Consider the following 21442-nt stretch of genomic DNA (forward strand, 5'->3'; position numbering starts at 1 on the left):
AAGCTTGGACAGAGAGTTGGGAGGGGCGATAGAGCTGCCTTGTTTATGCCTCTCATAAAGGGCTTGTCAACTCTGTCAGCCCAGAGGAGAGAAACCAATTTGCAAGCTGACACCTTGTGATGTGTGTGTGTGTGTGTGTGTGTGTGTGTGTGTGTGTGTGTGTGTGTGTGTGTGTGTGTGTGTGTGTGACCAAGCCCCACAACTGCTTTACCTGTTAGCACCTCCCAGGCCCTATACTGCAAATAGATATGTGCTCACACATGTATGCACATACAGAGCCAAGGAAACACATGGATGCCGTTTGGTACATGTTACACAGAGTCTGTTAAAACAAATCTTCACTAACGGAAGCTTCATACACATGTTCCCTCTCACACACACAATCACACTTAGACAAACAAGTCATGAATTTGAATGCAAATGAGTGTCTGGATGGAGGTTGCTGCAGGCTGTCCATTTAGGAGAGTCATCACCCCGTTTCCATCTATGACACCTGGAGACACCACAGTCACTTCTCATCTATCTCAGACACCTCAAGACATGTGGACAGAGAGAGAGTGGGAGGGAGGGGAGGGCACGATCACGGAAAATGAAAACCAGGGAAAGAAAAATAAATATGAAGCTACATGGATCAAGTGCTTGTGTGCATAGGCATAAATCTACACATTCATCTGCGTCTGTGTTTGTGTGGCCACTTTATCGTGGTATTGTATGTAATTGCTATGGGTAAAAGGTCGTCTCATTATCATATCTATAGACAGCAGCGCCTTATTTAATGCCAGTATAGGAATCCGTCTTTGAAAAGAGACAGAACTGCTCTTCATTTTAAACTATTGCTGTTTTTACACTACATTTCAGGGCAGTCACAGACTTTCACATATTTCCTTTACAAGTTGCCCTGTCTCTAATGTTGCAGAACTTACTATCAAGCACATCTTTTTTCAGCCCTGTACAAAAAGTTCAGACATCCTGAGACAAGATTCAGAAGATTTGTTTTGGTTCCTTGAAATACTGAAATCCATCTCTTTGTAAGAAGAAAAATGAACATTGTAAATGAACATTCCCCAAACATCATCAAGGAAAATTCTACCTCATATATGGAGAAAAGTTAAATAACAGTGTCTTTATAACATATAACAAAGCAGTAAATTGCTGTGATAATATGTGTACAATCGTGGATATAAGTTAAATGACTCAAGTAAAAGTTTATGGTTAGAATGGAAGGGGCTGGGGAATAGGGATGTAGAGATAATAAAAGTTGCATCAACATCTCAGCATTTTTCTTCTGTTATAAAAAATAAAAAGGATGGCAGTGCCTGGCTAGTTTTGGAAAAACTAAGAAAATGTGTCCTAGATTTTGGAATGGACCACAGAACCACCCTGGTGTAGCCTCACTCTGTCCTGATCAGGACATCTGGTAACATGCAACTAGGAATTCACTGTGGGGCCTGTTTCATCCAATACAGAGACAAAAATATATACTTTTGCATACAATGTGATTGTCCAACAAGCAATCACAACCATTTTTTTTTTCAAATAACTTTTCAAAGAACAATTTAGGATGTGTCAAGGGGTGAAAGGAGCAAGAAACTTAAATAAAAACTGGAACAAAATGTGAAACAAAAACCATTGCAGAGTAGGCAGGTAAAACCCAAAACACACACCCAGAAACAGGTGAATCCCAATCAGGAACAAATTCGTTTGTTCGTTTTCTGTAACCATTTGTCCTCTAGAGGGCCACTCACACTCACACCTAGGGTCAATTTAGAATCACCAATAATCCTGAAAGCATGTCTTTGGACAGTAGGAGGAAACCGGAGTACCCGGAGAAAACCCACGCAGACACAGGGAGAACATGCAAACTCCACCCAGAAAGGCCCCAGTCGGCCTGGATTCAAACCCAGGACATTCTTGCAGTGAGGCATCAGTGCTAACCACCACAGCACTGTGCTGCCCACAAAAACAAATTACTTGACAAAAGTTGTCCAAGTAGGAGATAACAGCAACTCATCAATCCTGCTTGTCTCTGCCTGCTTTCCTACTTTACTTTTAGAAAAAAGTTTATTCTTTTTCTTCTTATTCTAGTTTTATATGGTGGAAAATCTGTTGTATCAAACTTTATAGTATGATGTGACCGTATTTTGACGTGAGATACGGCAGACATAAAACTAAATAGCAGCCGTATAAAATGCTTCGTCATATTTTTATCATTTTCTCATTAATAATTGCACAAGCTAAATAAAAAGGAGCCGCATCATCTCCCCGTGGCAGCAGATTTGTGGCGCTGTGCATCTATTTGTTGAGTTGGTGTCATTGTGCATCACTTTGACAAGCATAGCTGTTTGAAAGCAGTGAAACAAGTGATGTGACTGGAAGAGAGTGACATTATTAATCACACATCCTGTAATTCATATTCTCTTTCACCCAGGCCTCATTTAGTGGTGCTAAAACCAAGATAAGCCAAAATAACATGCACACATATACTGTAGATGCCCACGCAATTCATGCAATAACTTTGCACTTTCTTGTCCAGACTGAAGCTCACATAAAAAATAGTGATGTAGAGATGTCATCCATTGTTGGTTCAATTCTACCTACATGAGAGGAGAGGCCAGCGAAGGTGGTTTCCTCGTACAGCCAGCTCCAATTGTGTTTCACTCAACATGTATAGTTCTGGCTAACCACTAATTTCCAGAAATGGTTCGATTAGAAGTTACAAGGGCCCACTTTGATGGCATTTCCAAGTTGGTTCAAGACATTTAAAAAACATTATCTGAAAGTGAACTAGAAGCCAATGAACTGCTGCCAAAATTGTTGGTTTTTTTTTTTTTTTGTCTTGTATTTTTGACACCAGTTAAAAGTCAACCAGGAGCATGAGCAAGTGACGTGGGCTTAGCCCAACATAAAGAGCATTGTTGTGGTCTAAACTAGTTGTGATAAAAGCATTGATGGTTAAACTTTGGCCAGTTGAAAAAAGCTGGACTTGACCACTGATTTACCTGTGCATCATGTTTGAGACCTTTGACCACTGTCTTACACCCAAGTTTGTTGCTGTATGTGTCAAATGTCAACTTCGGTGGCATCACTTGGCTCAAGTTAGCCAAATTGCACTTATGTAACTGTGTATTTCCAGGTTAGCAAACATGGTGAAAACTATAAAAAGTAGCGACATTGTTGTTAAATGAAAGAATTCAAGTGATGAACTAGTGGTAATGCAAATAGGAGTTGTACATCAGAGTTTAATGAGAGTGTCATATGAAACAGTTCTTCATGCAGTATTTCGCTAGGGAGGAATAATTGCTGTAACCACCTGTGAATGTTTATTGCCTCCTGTGTACCACACCTGAAGAGGCTTCAGCAGTTTGCTGCAATGTATTGATGCGTTTGTTTCCAACTATTTCTGGAAAGAAAAGCAAAGGAACTATTTTTTAAACTTGTGTACAACTGGATGTCCCTTTCGCTTTTTCGGGATTCCTGTGTAATTCCTGTGACTTCTTAATGTACACACACATCACCTTGCACGTTGCTCTGATGGTGCCTTTGGCGTGGGAGTATTACCACATGCTGCAGAGTCAGGAGGTTATATTATCAAAAGGTGGTTTGAACTGGAGAGGACTGCAGCTGACTGTAGTGCCACCCGCCTGAAGATTCTGTGACCATGGTTCTAAACCAAGGTAAGTGAGACATGTTGAATTAATGAACACCTCCGAGGCCTTTCTCACAGGTGAAGAGTAGCGGCATGAGACAGAGCACAGGTTATGGGGTATTGCTCCAGTAATGTTGGCTTTGTAGCAGACTGAGGTGGTAAAAAGAGAGCTGGGCTATAAAGAAGTACTCTTAATTTCCTGTTCAATTTTCATTCCAGCTATCTTCAATCACTCGTGGTCACAAACTGTGAGTAAGAAATCAAAGGGTGAAACTGTGGCTAAATTGGACCAAGATGAGGTTGTCCTGAAGGATGGGCAGTGACTCAGGATGTCACACAACCAATGCACCTGCTCGACACTGAGAATATGACGCCTAGGTTGGGCTACACAATAAGCGCTGCAGATCTGGGCACGGCTGGCTTTGTAGATCCCCCAAAGAAGTGTGACTAATGCCCATATGAGAAGGACCAAGACAAGGAAGTAAAAATGATTCATGTTGATTTCTTGTCTAATATAAATTCCCACTTGTCCTCAGTTTTGTACGTCCCATCTGTGCACATGGCAGTGACTCATCCTTATTACCTCAACGTGTCTGAGTGATATTGTCTTTTGTCAGGTCTCAATAAAGGCAATAGAGAGCATATAAAAAACTTTAACAATGAACGCTCACAGTCACTGAAAGGACAAATTCAGATCAAAGCCATCCATGAACTGTTATTGTCTACGTGGCTCTCGTAGACTGACAGGAAATGCACATCCGCAAACGGACATTAAAGCACTGACACTTACCATTCTCTTTCTACCTCTGTTTCCCCATACATCTCAAAGGCAAAATATATATATACACTCACCTGCATTTGATTTCCCCTTCAAGCTTCAAAGAAGGACCTGGAGTGACGTCGAGGACAGGGATTAATCTGAGGAAGCATCAGAAAGCTGCATTATCCACCAAGATTACCACTCCTGCTGCTCCAGGGGCAAAGAGATGAATGTGTGTGTGTGTGTGTGTGTGCGTGTGTGTGTGTGTGTGTGTGTGTGGGTGTGTGCATACAGGTATATGTGTGCATGTGTAGTTTGTGGATGCGCTGATTTTATTTTATGTTTTTTTTTATTGAAAGCAAGGTAGTAAACACAACCTTATGTTCTAGGACAAAGCCATGACAGAAGTTGGAGATAAATAAGGCGACAGTAAAAGTCACAATAAACTTTTAGATTTCTTTCTTCTTCTCCTGCATGCTGGAAACTTTGTTTGCAATGAGCAAATTTAAATAAAAAAAATAAAAAATCAAGGTTCAGGGAGCAGGGAGTTTCAACGGCAGTGCCTGTTTCCAGTTTGAGAGTGTTATTTAAATATGAAATGGGATGAAATGAACTGAATTTCACTCAACGGCAAGTACATGTAACAGCAAGCTTAACTTACAGAGGGAATCGCTTGAGAGGAAACTCTATAGCACAGTCAGTATGGGTAATGCAAATTGTGTAAGTTCACAAAATGCTATGCACATTATAATGACCAAATCATTTATAGGCATTCAGGGTTTTCAAACGCCACCACCTCCGTCTGCATAGCGATATATAATGAGCTGCAAGTGTAATGCATGTGTATTAATTTCACACAATAATAGATGAAGACAATTAAACATCCTCAAGTGAAACAGATAGAGATCAACGATGGACATGTGAATGACGATGAGATCTATCACACAGAGTCTAATTAATAAGACGGATGACGGCGAGGATGATTTTGACAAATAAGGCTTGGTAAAGGATGGAGCGATGGAGAAAAACAGGGTTATGAAAGCACAGGTGCGAGCAGGATGGATAGCCTGGGAGATATTGCAATCAAAGATGATTAACATGAAGGCTGATAAAGGGAAAACGGACGGTATGTTTGGTTAAATTAAACAATTAAATTTAGATTTTTTTTATGGTACCAACATCGCCATTTCAGGAGTTAGTTTTAGGATTTTTATTTTGTTGTTGTTATACAGGGCAGCAGCAGATGCAAATGCATCCATAAATGTGTACATCTTTAAATGATGTTTTTATGTCAATAATGTAAAAGATTTGAAATTCAAGTGGATTTAGTTTGCAACTGGGTTTGCGTAAGTCAATCATTTTTGCCTGGTTAAATTTCTACTGACTAATACCAATCAACATACAAACGTTTCCAAGATGGTTATGGGTTACACTCTGTCAACTGCCTTTTCTGTGTGGAGTTCTCACTGTGCTTGCGTGGCTTTTCCCTGGGTACTCCAACCACCTCCCCCATGCTGGTATAGGTCCCAGCCCCCTGTGACCCTCTACACAATAAGTAGTCGCAGAGAATGGAAGGAAAGTCAAAACGTCATGTAATCATAATCTAGCTACAACAAAGATTCCCAGTGAACTGCTTAAATATAATTTCAGCAGCATCTTGCAAAGGCTCAGCGAGTGGCAACCCTGACTGAGTTGCCTGCACTCTGCCCCTGTCAGATGTGAAGGACTCTCTGCAGAAATCAAATCACAATTAGGACTGCGCTGTGACCTCATCTGGATTAGGACTGAGAGTGACGTGGCAATGGGCACTTTCAATTTCAAGAGGAATTTGCTGCAATGAAATAATGATGAATAAAATGGTAGCTTGGTGGGCCAGCAGGCTACATCCAAGGCTGCACAGGTCTAGCTGCTTTAGAGTTTCTGAGATCTCAGCAGCACTCACATAAGCAAGACTTATGACCTGTTGCTGACCACTGACAGGTGAAGTAAATAACATTGACCATCTTGTGACATTTCCGTGTTCTGCTGGGAAACCTTTGGACCTGGCATTCATTCATGTGGATGCTATGTAGACATGCAGCAGACACCCCCACCCTATAACAATGACACTCCTTGATCTCCAGCAGGATGCAGCCTGACACTGACACACACACACAAAAAAAACGTTTAGAAACAACTCAGAAAACACAAAGAATGGCACAAGGTGTTGACCTGGCCTCAAAATTCACTAGATCACAAATAGACCAAGTATCTGTGGGATGATAAACAGAGGCCCACAGACACCACAGGACACCCTCAGAAGGTCCATGTCCATTCACTGATGAGTCCCACTACACTACCCATTACAGATGTAAGAGGTTAGAGATGTTTTAGTCTACCTTTTAGCAGCTGACAGTGTGTTTTTGCTCAGCTTACTGTAATCATGACTACTGATTAAACCATCAAACTGATTTGAAGTCGCTGTCATTCTCCTACCAACCTAGGCGTATCCTTGCATTTGCAAGTTTGACGGTTACGTTTTAAAATGTTTAAAATGAAATATTCTTAATCAGAATATTAATATGTTAATAAATATATCAACATACTCATAATAATCTATTAGTATTAAAATGTTTTACACCTGCATAAAAGTTCAAAAATATGCTAGCTTATGATGAAATTTAAAAATAATATATTTAAACATACCAACAAGGTCAATACCTCAATGTCATGAGAGCTTGCAAATCTGTATTAAATATATGCATGTATGTGAGTAAAGATGGTGGTGGTGGGGGGGGGGGGCTTTTACGTCTTTCATTGCCTTTGAGCATTGCTGTGTTAGTAAAGGCAGTTCACTTACACTTTTTTAATGTGTAATGGTTTATTGATCCATGTGAGCTTTGCTCCTCACACTATATATACGTAATTTTGTGGTGCATGTTTGACTATATAAATGTCAGTTTGGTGATTTTACCCTCGAAGTCTGACCAGTAGGTTCCCTGAGGAAACACTACCGGTTGATTTGGGGACTAAAAACCGAACCAGAGATGTGTCAGTAACAACACGGCCACTCTTTGCACTTCTTGCGGAAAAAAAGGCCTTGCTACGCTTCTTTGTGAATAATTCCTCACTGCAAGAACCCAGCAACACTGCAGAGGAAAGAGAAACTGGAATCAAAGCAAGGCCACCAATAAGTCATCTCATATCTCAGCCTCTTGTCCCAAGATGCCCTCTGTCTGCCTCGCTGCCTCGTTTTATTCTTCCGACAGCGCGTTCTTTCGCTGCCTGCTATGTGTTCTTTTCACTTTTCTCTTGAACTCGTTTTGCGATGAGCAACGGACCCCTTTGCCGCACAACAAGCGTATGCGTGCCTGTTCTTGTCTGTGGCAAGAATTTCTGAGTGTGCACGTGTCCAAGTTCTCTCGCCGGAGCATGAACAATATTTCATATTACTGCACCGCGCGCTGAAGCTCCTGCGTCGGTGAGCAATCACGGCCGCAAAGCAATCAGTCAGAATAAAGCAGATGCAGTGACTGCTCCCCTCAACAACGTGTCATCTTCATTTTATCCACTTCTCGCATTAATATTCACTACAGAAAACATTACATCGGCGTCTCCTTGTTGGGTGAATAAGATTTGTTTGTGTCTTGTGAGGACACAGGGTCAGTGATCCATCCATTCAGCTGTGCTGACAATAAGAACATCATGTGTCATAATGGCCTCTATCTTTTTTGCTGCTTTCACCCAAGTAATTCAATGCAACTCAAGGTTAAAAGAAATCTGTCTGATACCTAAGATAATGTATTGTGATGGCGGCTTGAGAGGATTTTAAAACCATAGAATAACAAATGCATGGATGGACATGTGAGTGTGGACAATGGCTCTTAGTCCTGAGCTCCATCCTGGTTTGACTAAGCATAAAGTAAACACTTCAGCCCTCTTCTGCAATTCTGCAAGTTCCTCTCACTTCTCTTTCTCCCCAATCACCGGTCCCTTCCCGAGACCAAAATTGGATCCCTTCCCCTCTGGATAACGTTCATTAGGATGATGAATCTCTCGGGCCCTCCTAAATATTCCACTCAGACTCTAATGAGAAACATACACAGGCACGCATGCACACCAAAACAAATCTTGGGGCGATGGTGTGAAGATGAAACGTGTGAGTGGGTAGATAATGCTTCCTCTCAAAGCTACCACCAGAGAGGGGCGCACGGATTTGCACACAAAACCGCATCAGGAGCACCTTCTCAAAATAGTACAGGAGTAACGTCAAAACAGAAGAAAATTCAAACAACACAAAGGGATGCAACACTGCAACACAAGTTACATAAACTTGACGCACATCCACAGATCCTTTATTTTCGATCTGTTCCGAGTTCAACCCTTCTCCCATCACGCTGAATGGCTGCCAAACCCCTGCATGCTGAGATGCTTTTCACACAGTTAACGTCTCCCCCGTGTGTCCCTTTGGCAGATTAACCAATGTCAGAGTCTTCACACAAATTCTCCCATAGCGATGATGTTTCTAAAAGTGCAGATGGGGGAGTCGTGGAGATTTTGTCATCCAAATCCACTTTGGACATAGACTACAATTCACCTTGCATACAGTATGTGGTTGTCATAGCCAGATGAAAGGCAATGTAAAAAACGGTCCAGAGTACAAGTTTACATGACTAATCTACCTTCCTGTCTGACTGTTATTTTAACACTATGAATCACTCTCCTCGAAGAAAGCACTGAAAACAAACTGTCAAACTGTTCGAAATAAATTCAGGTTTTATCCTTTCAAGGGCACCTGACCACGTGTAGGGTTATATGTGGCCTTCTAAGTGACCATGAGTATTGCCTGTTATCTGAGAATATGTTTGATAAGAGTAGGCATTGTCTGACAGCGTGAGTAGGTTTTGTCTTCAGTGCTTCCTGCAGTCTGTGGAGAGACACTTCTTCAGGGTCACCTCCTAATAAATGTCTGAGGCAGAATATGTGTTTCTGTCTCTCCTCCTCCGCTTCCTTCCTTCTGCCATCCAACAATACGGGGTCCGCGCAGGGAGGACGACCCTTACCTGCCACACTGTCCGGGGACAGATTAGCTGTGACACAGTGCTGCCCTGCCACCTCTGACCTTCCCGAAAGTTTTAAGAGGGCAGACCCCTGGCTCACTCCTGAAATCCAATTACCCAACCAAGCAGGGAGGCAAGAGAGGGGAGACCGAGGGAGTGGTAGCCAGGGATTGTGGAAAAAAAAACAAAAAAAAACCCAAAGTTTGCAATATTGTGGCCCTCAGTCAAGCCCTCTCTATTACAATTTCTCTTTCATTTGTCCTTTAACTGCCATTAATTGTGCTTCTTCCTTTCCCTTGCTGTTTCCTTTGTCCCCAACTCAGTTTCTGTTTATGTATTTGTCTCATGACACAGAAGGAAAAGATGCAGTTGGGTGCAGCACAAGCAAGATAATCAGCTTTATATTGTTAGATACAAGCCACTAAAAGTTTCAAGGTAATCTGAGAGTGCTAATGGTTTGCACCAGAGAAAACAAGATAGTCAGTCAAGTTTCTATAAGCTTTAAAAAGTTTGCATCGGCATTGCATATTCATGAGTATCATGATTGCCTCGGCAATCTCTGAAAATCTGCCTTCTGAAGGTTAGAAAAGGGTTTTTTTCTCATTTTAGCCCATCTGTATCAATCAATGAATCAGAGTTCAGGTAGCTTTTATCAAAGGTGTGCAGCGAGACCCTGATAGAAGCACTGATAGCCAAGGCCTGCATATCTCTCCAGAGAAGCATGATTATCAGCACTATCTGCAGGAAGATCAGTTCTCTTGGAATACAATAATCACCTCCAATCCTGTTAATCAAGATGAAAGATCTTTTGGTTTTACTTGTATCTTCCTATGTAACAAGTTAACAGGTCTATATGTAAGGGCAATGGGTAAGCCACAAGGTGCGCCTCATTGTACATGTGTGTGCGAGTGTGCACGCAGCCATATATATGTACATCCCAAACTAAGAGACAGACAGGATGAATGATTGAATGAATGAGTATTTATTTATTTATTTTATTTTTTTTGGAAGAATTATTTTCCTCCCATTCAGCGGTTTAGCATGTTACTCGCAGTAGTATCATTGTGACCAGAATAAGATAAAAAAGTGAAGAAAGTTGTCTATTTTAAGTGTAGTAAAAATAAAGAACGGATGCTTGAGTCATTCTGACATGCTATACACCGTCATCTGGTATTAACTACCTCCATCTGAATGCAAATATGACGGTGTGCTATTTGCTAAAATATATATTTTTTAAAGCATCTGTTGTTTTGTGAAACTTATCAGTGTAATAAGCGTAATAAATCACTGTCAGATGTACCCATTCAAACTGGAACCAGCCAATCTTTCACATCATTCATCTAAAGCCAGGTGATTAGCAAAGCATGTTAGACAAGGGTCTCTTTCTTTCTTGTTGTTGTAATCTGAACATCTCTGGGAAATCTCGTAATCCGTCGTTCCTGCTACATTCCTGTCCAGGCTGCTAGTTTTTGTATGCAAACACTCACACATGCTCGTAAGCAGATACAGGTCACGGAACCTAAACAGGTTTTGTATCCTGGGGATATAATCTGACTTTAATTCCAATCACTTGCATGACTAGCCACATCGACGTAATTCACTTCAGGACACACACGCACGCACACACACGCATGTGCACGTGCACACACACGCATATACACACACACACAAACACTTCCTAGATCGATTAATAGCATTAATGTTTTGAGCACATGTTTCCATTTTTTAGTTTGCAGGGATATGTGATTTTATTTGCTTTAACTTAACTTCTGTCCTGTTCCTTCAATTCTTTCTTACTTGTGTCTTTGGTCCTCAGTTTTGCTCCAAACATTGTTAGCAATAAAGCTTAAACGTGTCTCAAACCGCTTTTGATCACTAGTGGCGACACGAAAACCAGACAGAGTGACTATCACATCAGAAGACTAAAGGACAGCGGCAACTTAAGCAAAAGTTAGACTAAGTATTCGGTGACAGAATAGGAAATATCACTCATCCCGAGCACCATGGTCAAGCATATTGATAAGGCTTGAAGATAATTCACTTTGGCTTTTTCAGAGACAATGGTGAGGATGAAAGGAGATCAAAAGAGAAAAGAAGAAAGTGTCTCGATAATTAAATTCCAGAATTAAACTCGATATGGACCAGAACTACAAAGGGTACAAAACCTGTACATTGAAGCTTGGCTGCGACGCTGCCTTTGTTGTAAAGTGCTCCCAAGTCAATGTCAAACATTTAGAACATATGTCATGAATGCAAATTCGCAGAAAACGACTACTCTCAAACAACTAGCACACAAGAAAGTTTCTTTTTTTTTTTTTTTTGATGGGATAAAAGAGGTACAAAGCCTGTATTGCATTAGCTCTTGTGTATAATTACAGACTTTGGCGACACACCAGGTTAAAGGCCGCTTCCTCTCCTTCTCAGCGGTGGATCAGAGAGGAGATTGAGACGTGAGGAATGGGATTGTTCGTGACACCTCCTCGAAACAACACCTGCTACCTTGCTAATGCGTTTAGCATAAAGTAATCAAACTTTTCTCATTATCTCAGCAATGCAAGCCAATTAGACATTATACACCAACAACTCTCCAATTATCTACAATTACAACTCATTAAGCTCTGATTTACTTATGTTTTAATTAGCTGGCGCCGCACTTTGCATCGCCCGACAATGTCCTCGCGCCGATGGGGGCGGCTGTTGTCGTCACTAATGCAGCTGATGTTCTTTGTTGGATTGTTGCACTTGGCTGAGCTCGGTGTACTCGAGAGGCCATCAATCTCCTCTTCATTGCCTCAGTGTTGACTCTCAAACCTCTGATACACTCAGTCATACAGTACACCGGCCTGACTTTTGAATGACTCGCAGAGTGAAGTGTCTGTTGGTGCTTTTGACTGGATGCTTTCATGGACAATATTTTTCCAAAGCAGATTGCATTTTGCCAGTTTTTTGTGGGCTGGAAGAACCCCATTACATCACATTTATCTCACTGAGATTCACTGTCATTTATTTCTTTAAATGTAAAATAAGCCCACAAAAGGGAAATATAGCTTATTTTAGTGGTGTGTCTAATGCAGTAAATAGAGCATGGCATATCCCTACAAGAGTGGTCAGCGTATCGTGGAAGCAAACCCATTATGTGCTGGCTTTCCCTACTCTGGTCCTTAAACATCTTTGCATGAATAAGGAAGTGACAGAGAGAGTTGAAGAGGAGGGGAGAAAGATGGATTTAGAAAAGCTCTGTAATTGTTGGAGGAATGGACTGGAGAGAGAAGAGAGAGAAGAGAATGGGATTGACGCCACAGATTACCCGTTCCCCCCATTGCGGTCCGTGAACGAGTAATTTAGTTATTTCACTTTAAGCTCCTTTCATTTCTCCCCGGCAACATTTTAAGCATTTTTAGTATCAATTGTCTCTTGCCTTCATGACAGAAAACAAACCAAGCCAATTTTCTCCCTGTTGTTTTTGAAGAGGCAATCAGCGAAGTGTCCTTGGTTTGATTAGATTCCGAGCTCTTCTCTTCCTTCCCTCCATTTACGCACTTTCTTCTTCTGTTGTCTTTTTTTTTCTCCTCTGAAAGGAAAGTGCAAAAAGGGTTCCTCTTAAACTCTGTGGAGATTACATGAAGATGAGAATCCCCCATGAATGCTTGACCCAAATACTTTATCTTTCATCGCACGTGTCCTCCTTCATTCCACGGTGCGTTGTCTATCTTGAACCTCGTCTCTCTCGGAAATCAAATTACCACCAAGTGACGATCTCTGTTTATGTTGCCACTGGTACATGACTGTACCACTCCCTTAAAAGGTGCATCCGCGTTGCCCTTGAAAATCTACTCGGTTCTGTCACTTTGCTTCTAAATCATGTTGATCTGTATCTGATACTAATCATAACTGAGGCTTAATTGCCTTTCAGGTCATCCGAAACAACAATCCACTACAGAGAAAAAATTAGGCAGTTAAACCTTTTGAAATTCCAAAATGAGTAGGATTTCTTTAAAACTGTTGTTGTAGTTATAAAGCAACATTTGTGTATAACTAGTTTTGATTATTCTACTGACAAGAAATATATTTTTTTTGGTTTCTGTTTTATCCTTCAGTTCGGTTTATTGGGGTTTGATCTTGTAGGGTAAAATTCTAGTTGTCTACATAGTACTTAAATGAGTTTGTTTGTTGATGACAATATGTGGGGTATGTGAGTGATCTTGACTGGCTAACCTGACTTTCAACCTTAGAAGTTATGGTCAGCAATTGTTACAGGTTGTTCTACCTGATATTAGCAGATGTTTGGTCTGTGTTAATTGTAGTTCATTCAATAACTAGTCAAAGCCAGTATGTTTCCGCCAGCCAATCAAGTTGCAGTTTTATAGTTACAGTGGACAAACTAAATATTTAACACATCACAATTCTTCATATATTTTCACCTATTTCTAAGGGTGCTATTGACATGAATTTTCCACCAGGTGTAACAACCCAAGTAATCCATACATAGAAAGAAACCAAAACAAATAAGTGCAGGGGAAAAGTATTGAAAACATGCAGAAGGGAGGTGGAAAAAGGTATGGAAAGCCAAGACACCAGCTGAAATCTATCAGTGATCAGAAAGCCATCCTCCCCCTTGTCAGTGCAAATGAATATCACCTGGTTCAGTCCAAACTGATGGCTTATAAAAAGGTGTGTCATTAACCAAGGTGACACACAAGGAACATCGCATGATGGGTAAAAGCAAAGAACGCTCTCAAGACCTTCACAACCTTATTGATTTAAAACATTCTGCTGGCATTGGTTACATTTCTGAAGAAAAAGCATGTTGAAGCGTGTTTAAAGTTTGCTGCACAGCATTCGGATAAGCCTGTAAAATACCAGGAGGACATAGTCTGGTCAGATGAGAGCAAAATTTTACTCTTTGGATGCGTGGAGCTGTTGGCCCAGCCAATCACTGGATCCAATTGAAAATCTATGGAAATAACTAAAAATCAGAGTTCATAGAAGAGGCCCACGGAACCTTCAAAAGTTAAAGACTGTTTGTGTGGAAGAATGGACCAAAATCACACCTGTGCAATGCATCCATACAGGAGGCATCTTGAAACTTCATTACCAACACAGGCTTTTGTACAAAGTATTAAATAAATATCAGTAAGTGTGTTCAATACTTGTTCCCTGCGTCATTTCACATTATTACACATAACTTTTCTGATCTTATTTGTTTTGGTTTCTTTCTGTATATGGACTACTTGGGTTGTTACACCTGGTGGAAAATTCATGTCAATAGCACCTTTAGAAATATATGAAAAATTGTGATGTGTTCAATACTTATTTTATCCACTGTGTATATATATATATTTTGACCACAAGAATGTGCAGTATATTCAAACCATCAGCTGTAAATAAAGATGGACAGCAGAACAGCTCATCTAAAGTGAAGCCGAAGCAAGAAGAGCTCCTCCTGACGACTGTTAATATAATACTGATGTACACTATGTTCAAGTGTCAATTTTTCTGATAAGTTTTGTTTTAATTACTTATTTGACACTATATAAATGGGATTCAACCCCATGATTACTACCGGTTGACATGCCAACTACTCCGTAAAGTAATCCCGTAGGATCGTGAAAGTAGCAACAAATTCTTATTGAATTAGTATAGTATATATTCAAACATTGCTTTGTAAGTAGTGGAGGCAGAGCAGAGAGGAAGTGAGGGCCACTTAGACATCAATAACACAGCTCCACATGGTTCCACGTGGCTCCACTCTCAGACTGTCTGTATCCTTGGGAAAATAGTTTGGCCAATGCAAGGGAGCGGGGATGCTTTGTCCATATCTATATACAGTTTGCGTTTCTAACCCAGAACCTTCCTGCATGAGGCGACAGTCCTAACCACTGCCCCACCATACCGTCCCAAATATAACTACTTCAATGAAGTGTCTTCCATCCATGACGTGCATACACTGGCTAAAGAGAACCAAAGTAAATTTTAACATGTTTGATCTGTTATAAAAAGCCAAGTCAGTGTCCCACCTTTGCTGGAGTGTTCCTCTCGCTTTTGTAGCAGTCTATCATTCTTTTATTGGTCTTTCTGAAACAAGTGAAGGGTACATCTCTACTGACACCTAAAACATTTATAACTAATTAGTTTGTCATTTTGACCCTTCACTGGCACCCAGTACTTTTTACGATTGATTTTAGGGTACATACAAATCATTAAATGAATAGCCCCTCAACACATCTCTTACAACCACTCCCCTTTAAGGTAATTTACGTCTGCTACTTACTTCTGTCCTGAGAACAATGTTGAAATGCAGTCGGAGCCTCCAAACTCTGGAATAGTTTTCCTCTGTATGTTTAGCAGAGTTTTAAAATCCCTCATTTTTATTCTTTGGCATTTATTTCGCTGTGAGAGTTACTTTCTAACTGCCTGTTCTCTTTTGTGTCTTTGTGATCACTTTGTGTGTCAGAAAAAATGTGCACCTCCCACATGAAAACAGCTTGTATTCCAGATCAGTAAAACTCACCAACACCATTTTCTGAAATCATTTTCATCTTTCCAGCTACATTGTCTGTATAGTTGTTTAAAAAACTATAACTATATATATATATAACTAGTCCTCTAACCCATGAGTGTCCACAGCAGAATTTGTTAAAGGTTGCTGAAGATGGAGACATTGAATAAACAGCAAGTCATGTGATTAATGGAAAATGGTCCTAAAACTCCACCATCACCTCAGCTCTGTAGTAGTGTATAAAGACGTGATGATGCATGCATGTGTCACTGAGAGAGACTTTTGTGCAGCATCTCTGAGAGTCTCAAGGTTAATTTCATTAACTGCCAAGGGATCAGAGCTTAGACTGCAGAGAATCATTAAGTATGAACTGAGTCTGATTTGCGAAGGAAAGGGAGTGAGAGAGAATGTGTTGGAGTATGAGAGAGAGCCATGAACTGCATAATTACAGCATCCTCATTATTGCATTATTGTCCTACTCTTATCTGCCTCACCTCCTTTTTTTTCTTTCCATTTTTCCATCCCTTCATTCCGCACATGAGACAGAGCGATTAGAGTGATGAGAGGGACATTGAGGAAGGGATGAAGGGGAGGATGAAAACCATCGAGCTCCTGCTGACAGGGAGATGCACAACAATTCCCAGTTAAGGACACAAACACATTTGGAATACAGAATTAGCCTGCGAAAGGTAATGAGACACCAAAGACAGAAACTCGGAGGCGGGAGAGCGCTGATGATCTAAATTAATTGGCAGAGGTACCCCCGCAGATATTCTAAAATGGCAAAAATAAGATTATCCTCAATTTATTCTCACAAAGCTGAGAAATGTCACACACCTCATCTCTCTGTTCGGTGGGGGAGTGCTGAAAGGCACAATGGGAAAAAAAATACTTCTTATTAGGAATTAATACAGCAGAGGGCTGAAGATGGCAGCGAGTGACCCTGGACATTCCCCGGTTTAAATAATTAGTCAAACACTCCACTCACACAAGAGAGGTATACTCAAATATTCACTTTATGGGGGCTCATGAGTGAATGCGTGTAATCCTTTCAGTTTAATAACTGGCCTATCTGTGGTGCGAAAGAGCCTGAAGGAGATTTAGTGCATACATGTGGGGGAGTCTGTCAACTGGGTTCAGAATATGTGCAATCCAGATTTATCCATGTGTTTAAAGCATATGCGCTCAGTCTGTTTTCATTTTGTGTCTATTTTTTTTTTCCTGTGCAGCTAACACAAATCTGAAACTGGCAGCAGAATATGCTGTACGAATTAATTAGGCGTGGAGGCACCAGCATCCTAAAGTGAATAATCAGGACGGATGATGAATGGAGGAGACAAACATCCCCGACGAGCGAGCGCAGCCAACGATCCGCGGCAAACAGAGCCTAGATGAAGCGTCACTGGACTTACGGTTGATGGATTTAATTCCTGCTGATGGACTCTTCAGAAAAGTGCTCAATTCAAAAATCTGCATAATGAAGTCAAACTGGCTATGACAGTTATTTATTTCTTACTTACAGTCTGTTTGTGTTCAAAACCCAATTATTTATTTATGAGGCTATTTGCTCCAATGTCAGAGATGCCACTTTGTTGTTACTGTATCTTTTTTTTCTTTCAATCTAATTCTAGTAACATACAGGCAACAGGTGGGCACTGCAAGGTGCTCCACTTTTAGGAGGCCCCCTGTTAATATTAACAGAGAGTTCCAATAAAATTTGGATATATTTTGTTCACTAATTGTCATATACCGTATATGGACCATGTCACAGTTGTCGAGGCGAAACAGAATCCAGAACAGGGGCGCAAACTTAAAGGCTGTGACTAATGATGAATGTCCTGTCAGGGTCAATTAGAGCCAAAGACAGCACCGCATACAACCTGCCTGGAAGGCTGCCCAGAGAGACAGGGAGAGAGAGGGAGAGAAAGGGAGAGAAAGGTAGACAGAGGATGAAAATTTAGAAGATAATAGGACACGGAAGGGAAAGTAGGCACAAGAAAGCTTAAATAGGACAAGAATGAGAGATTTAGGGTAATGTTAAGAATGCAACTGGGAACGCTGAAGTCCCCAACATTAAAAAAACAAAAAACAACTATATTTTACTGGCTGCATTAAAATAAAAAGAACAGCTGTAGGCCTAAATGCCAAAACAAAATCAATGAAATTACTCAGCAAACTAAATTTACTGATCATTAAAACAAAACAGAGCCAGAGGAAATTAGCTCCAACATTACTGTAACTAAACTAAAAACTAAACTAAAAAATAAAAAATTACCCTCTCATTACAGAATACAAAACAATTCATCATTTTGAATTAGAGAAAAGAGGGACATAGTAGTCATCATGACTTTTTGAATGAGTTAATTAGAGCTGTGTTTTGTTTTTGTTGTTGTTTAAACCCAGCACCCAATTTTTGCAACTACATATATAAACAAGGATTCAAAAACGGGTCATCAGAAAGATTTGACACATTAAAACTTAGCTGTGGGCAGATTTAATCAATGGTGTTTCACAGCTATAACTCCCTTTGGTATTTCACATGGTGTACACTCAGGTGGAGGGTGATTCCTGATGGAGCCACGGTGTCACTTGTTTTGGGAACATTTGGAGTGGGAGGCACAGAAGAGGGCTACCTAGGCAACCAGAGCTTGCCACTATCTGTCAGCTAGAAAGTGATGGCCAAGGAGCTAAATCAATATGCACACGGGGTGTACGACACAATTAAACACCGATCAGCCACAACATTAAAACCACCAACAGGAGCAGGAAATAACATCGACCATTTTGTGTACAAGACATACAGTGTTGTACTGGGAAACTTTTGTACAGCACAAGGTGTTGACCTGGCCTCCAAATTCACTAGATGCCAAACTGATCAAGCATCTATCCATATATGATGCTGGCTTAAAAGAAAAATGATAAATACTTTCAGTATGTCTTTGAATGGGAAATTAAAAACCCAGTAAGAGAGGCATGGACCCACATGCCTCATAGAAAGGTGAACAGAGACAGAGCCAAGTGGAAAAAGTACTGAATACCCAAGCAGTGGTTTTGTCATTTTGGAATCTCCTCACTACTACCTTTACTGTCACTCATGGCTGTTTCTATGGCAACCCAGGGATGAGTTTCCCAGTTCGTGACACGTTTTGTAGAGTGTGACCAATTTATCACCCCATCTATGACTGCACCTCTGTCAATGTCACAGCAGGTCAAACCTACCACCACACACACACAGTCCTCTATTGTATGATGCATTCATATAAATATGAACACTTATGCTATGCCCATTTACCGAGGTATGTGGTTCAGTCATGCCAGTAAACTGTGCTTTATATTTATGATTTAAGAAAGTTCCTGCACTGATCCACAGACCAAATGTATGTCCAAACAAAGGCCACTTTGTTATTAGGTACACCTTGCAACATGTTGTACTGTTTTTGATCACGTTTTGCTTTCAGATCAGTTGAGTTTAATTGGCATGTTAGTTAGAAGTTCTAGCACACTATCTTCGTTTTGTGCTGCAGATCTGTGGGCAGCATGACATAAATCTCCTATTCCTCCTCATGCTCTGAGTGCCACTCATTGTGGTCTTCTGCTGCTCTAGCCCCATCAGTGCTTGATGTAAATTTATTCTAAGTAAACCCTAGAGACAGCTGTGTGTGAAAATCCCAGTTAATTGTTTGTCTGTCAGTGTATAGGTTTATGTGGCTAAAATCAGTCACACAAATCTGCTGTGTTTTAGAGAAGGTGAGGATAAATGTGAAACATCTATTACCTATGCACAGTACAACAATACAAATTTCTAAATTGCTAGTAGTATAGTTAATGATAGTATATATAAACAACATTGTGCTGATTGAAGAGGCTTGAACTCCTACTGCTTGGAGAAAAGAATAACATTATGCACAATGGTTCATATTGAGTCATATTGAATCATAAAGATATTTCCCTGGTTGTAAGACTTCAGGCTTTACTTTTGCTACACTGACAGCTCATCAGTAACAGTCTCACAGAGCCCCGCAAATAACACACATCGTTCCCACTAACTGACTATAATTTGTTACATCCTTCACACATTTCCCTCTTTGAAATAGAATTTGAATGTATAAATTTGGAGGATGATATAGAATACAATAATTTAATGCCATTTACAAATTAAAAAAGGGAGCAACTGTTTGTATTGATAGTATCCCTTAACTGCACTCAACAATTTTAATTACACACGCTCTGAAAATGTTACGAAGATAAAACAAATGTTCAGTGTGCACTATTATGTCTATTTTCCATGACTGGTTAAAATTCTGACCTGAGCTGATCTGAGCTGAATTATGCTCATATATAGGTGAACCAGCTGAAGAGAAATGGTTCAAATGGTCAATGGACTTTGGATCGGCTGGATGAAACAGACCCCCAGTGAAGCTATCACTCTTGAAAGTCACACTTTTCCTGTGGGAACAGTCACAGCAAACTTAATCTTGTATTGAGCAAACTGTCAGACATGTTTCCAGCCTTGTGGGTCTCTAAAATGCGTCAAGATCTCAGCAGCGCTTAATGTAATTTCCTGCAATTTGATGGAACGATGGAGTCATGCATACACACATTAGAGGCCTAATACACTTTTTCGGTAGCTCTTTCAAAACTTAAAAAGCGCCTTTTTTTCATAAGCTCTCCTTGGCAGTGACAAGCCTCTTGGATTTAGGGATCGAGACGTGGAAGATAGCTATAAAATTGTGTGTGTGTGTGTGTTTGCGGTAAGCTCAGGAGTTGTTGATTCAGCTAAATGTTTGATCCGAAGAACTCTCTCTTCAGACTCAATCATTAATGAGGCTCATGCACCAACGCACACACACTCGTGTTTCTATCTTTGTGAGGGCCATCCACTGACATAATGCATTTCCTAATACATTCACTGAAGTTCCTAACCAACCATTAGCCTTACCTGAATCATATACAAATTCTAATCTTTACTGTAAACCCAAGTCTCAACGGGTTTTAACCCTGTATGGCAAAATGTCCCCACAATGTTAGTGTTCCATGAGTTCTTTGCCTGCACAACTATATAAAACACGCACTGCACAAAACTCACACATATGATTTACAAGCTACTGTCGAAACAGATGCCAAATTGCACCCTGCCTCATTGTCAGCAACACTTTCTCTGGAAGCCCTCGTGTACACCTCACTCCACTCTCATGAAAAGCCTCTTACAGTATAAAATAAAAGGTCAGGCCTATCAGAGATCAACTGACATCCCTCTTGTTTCTAACAGGACCCTGTTAGCCTCCCGCCTCCTGACTCACCTCACAGCCAGCTCTTCGGATGCGCTCAGCCCACCACCGCTCACTTCCAACAGCCAGCTCAGCAGGACACCAGCAGAGAAAAGTTCAGCGTGAGCTTGATATAAAGTAAAGCGTCTCATATCTGGGCCATGTTTCATTACAAAAGATTTCAATTTTCATCCTTCAGTGGATCCTTTCTTGCATTCAGAAAGGGGGACA

The 21442-nt window shown here is 40.6% G+C and overlaps 1 long non-coding RNA gene across 1 annotated transcript in view; it reads right to left on the reverse strand.

The window, feature by feature from the left end:
• Positions 1-21442, reverse strand: part of LOC125014065 — a 132702-nt gene that overhangs the window by 53989 nt on the left and 57271 nt on the right. Inside the window, exon 2 of the long non-coding RNA XR_007113430.1 lies at positions 4499-4564. This is a non-coding gene — a long non-coding RNA (uncharacterized LOC125014065). The remainder of the gene's footprint in view (positions 1-4498; positions 4565-21442) is intronic.

The sequence above is a fragment of the Mugil cephalus genome, chromosome 9 (assembly GCF_022458985.1).
Source record: "Mugil cephalus isolate CIBA_MC_2020 chromosome 9, CIBA_Mcephalus_1.1, whole genome shotgun sequence".
In the NCBI taxonomy this organism is placed as follows: Eukaryota; Metazoa; Chordata; class Actinopteri; order Mugiliformes; family Mugilidae; genus Mugil; species Mugil cephalus.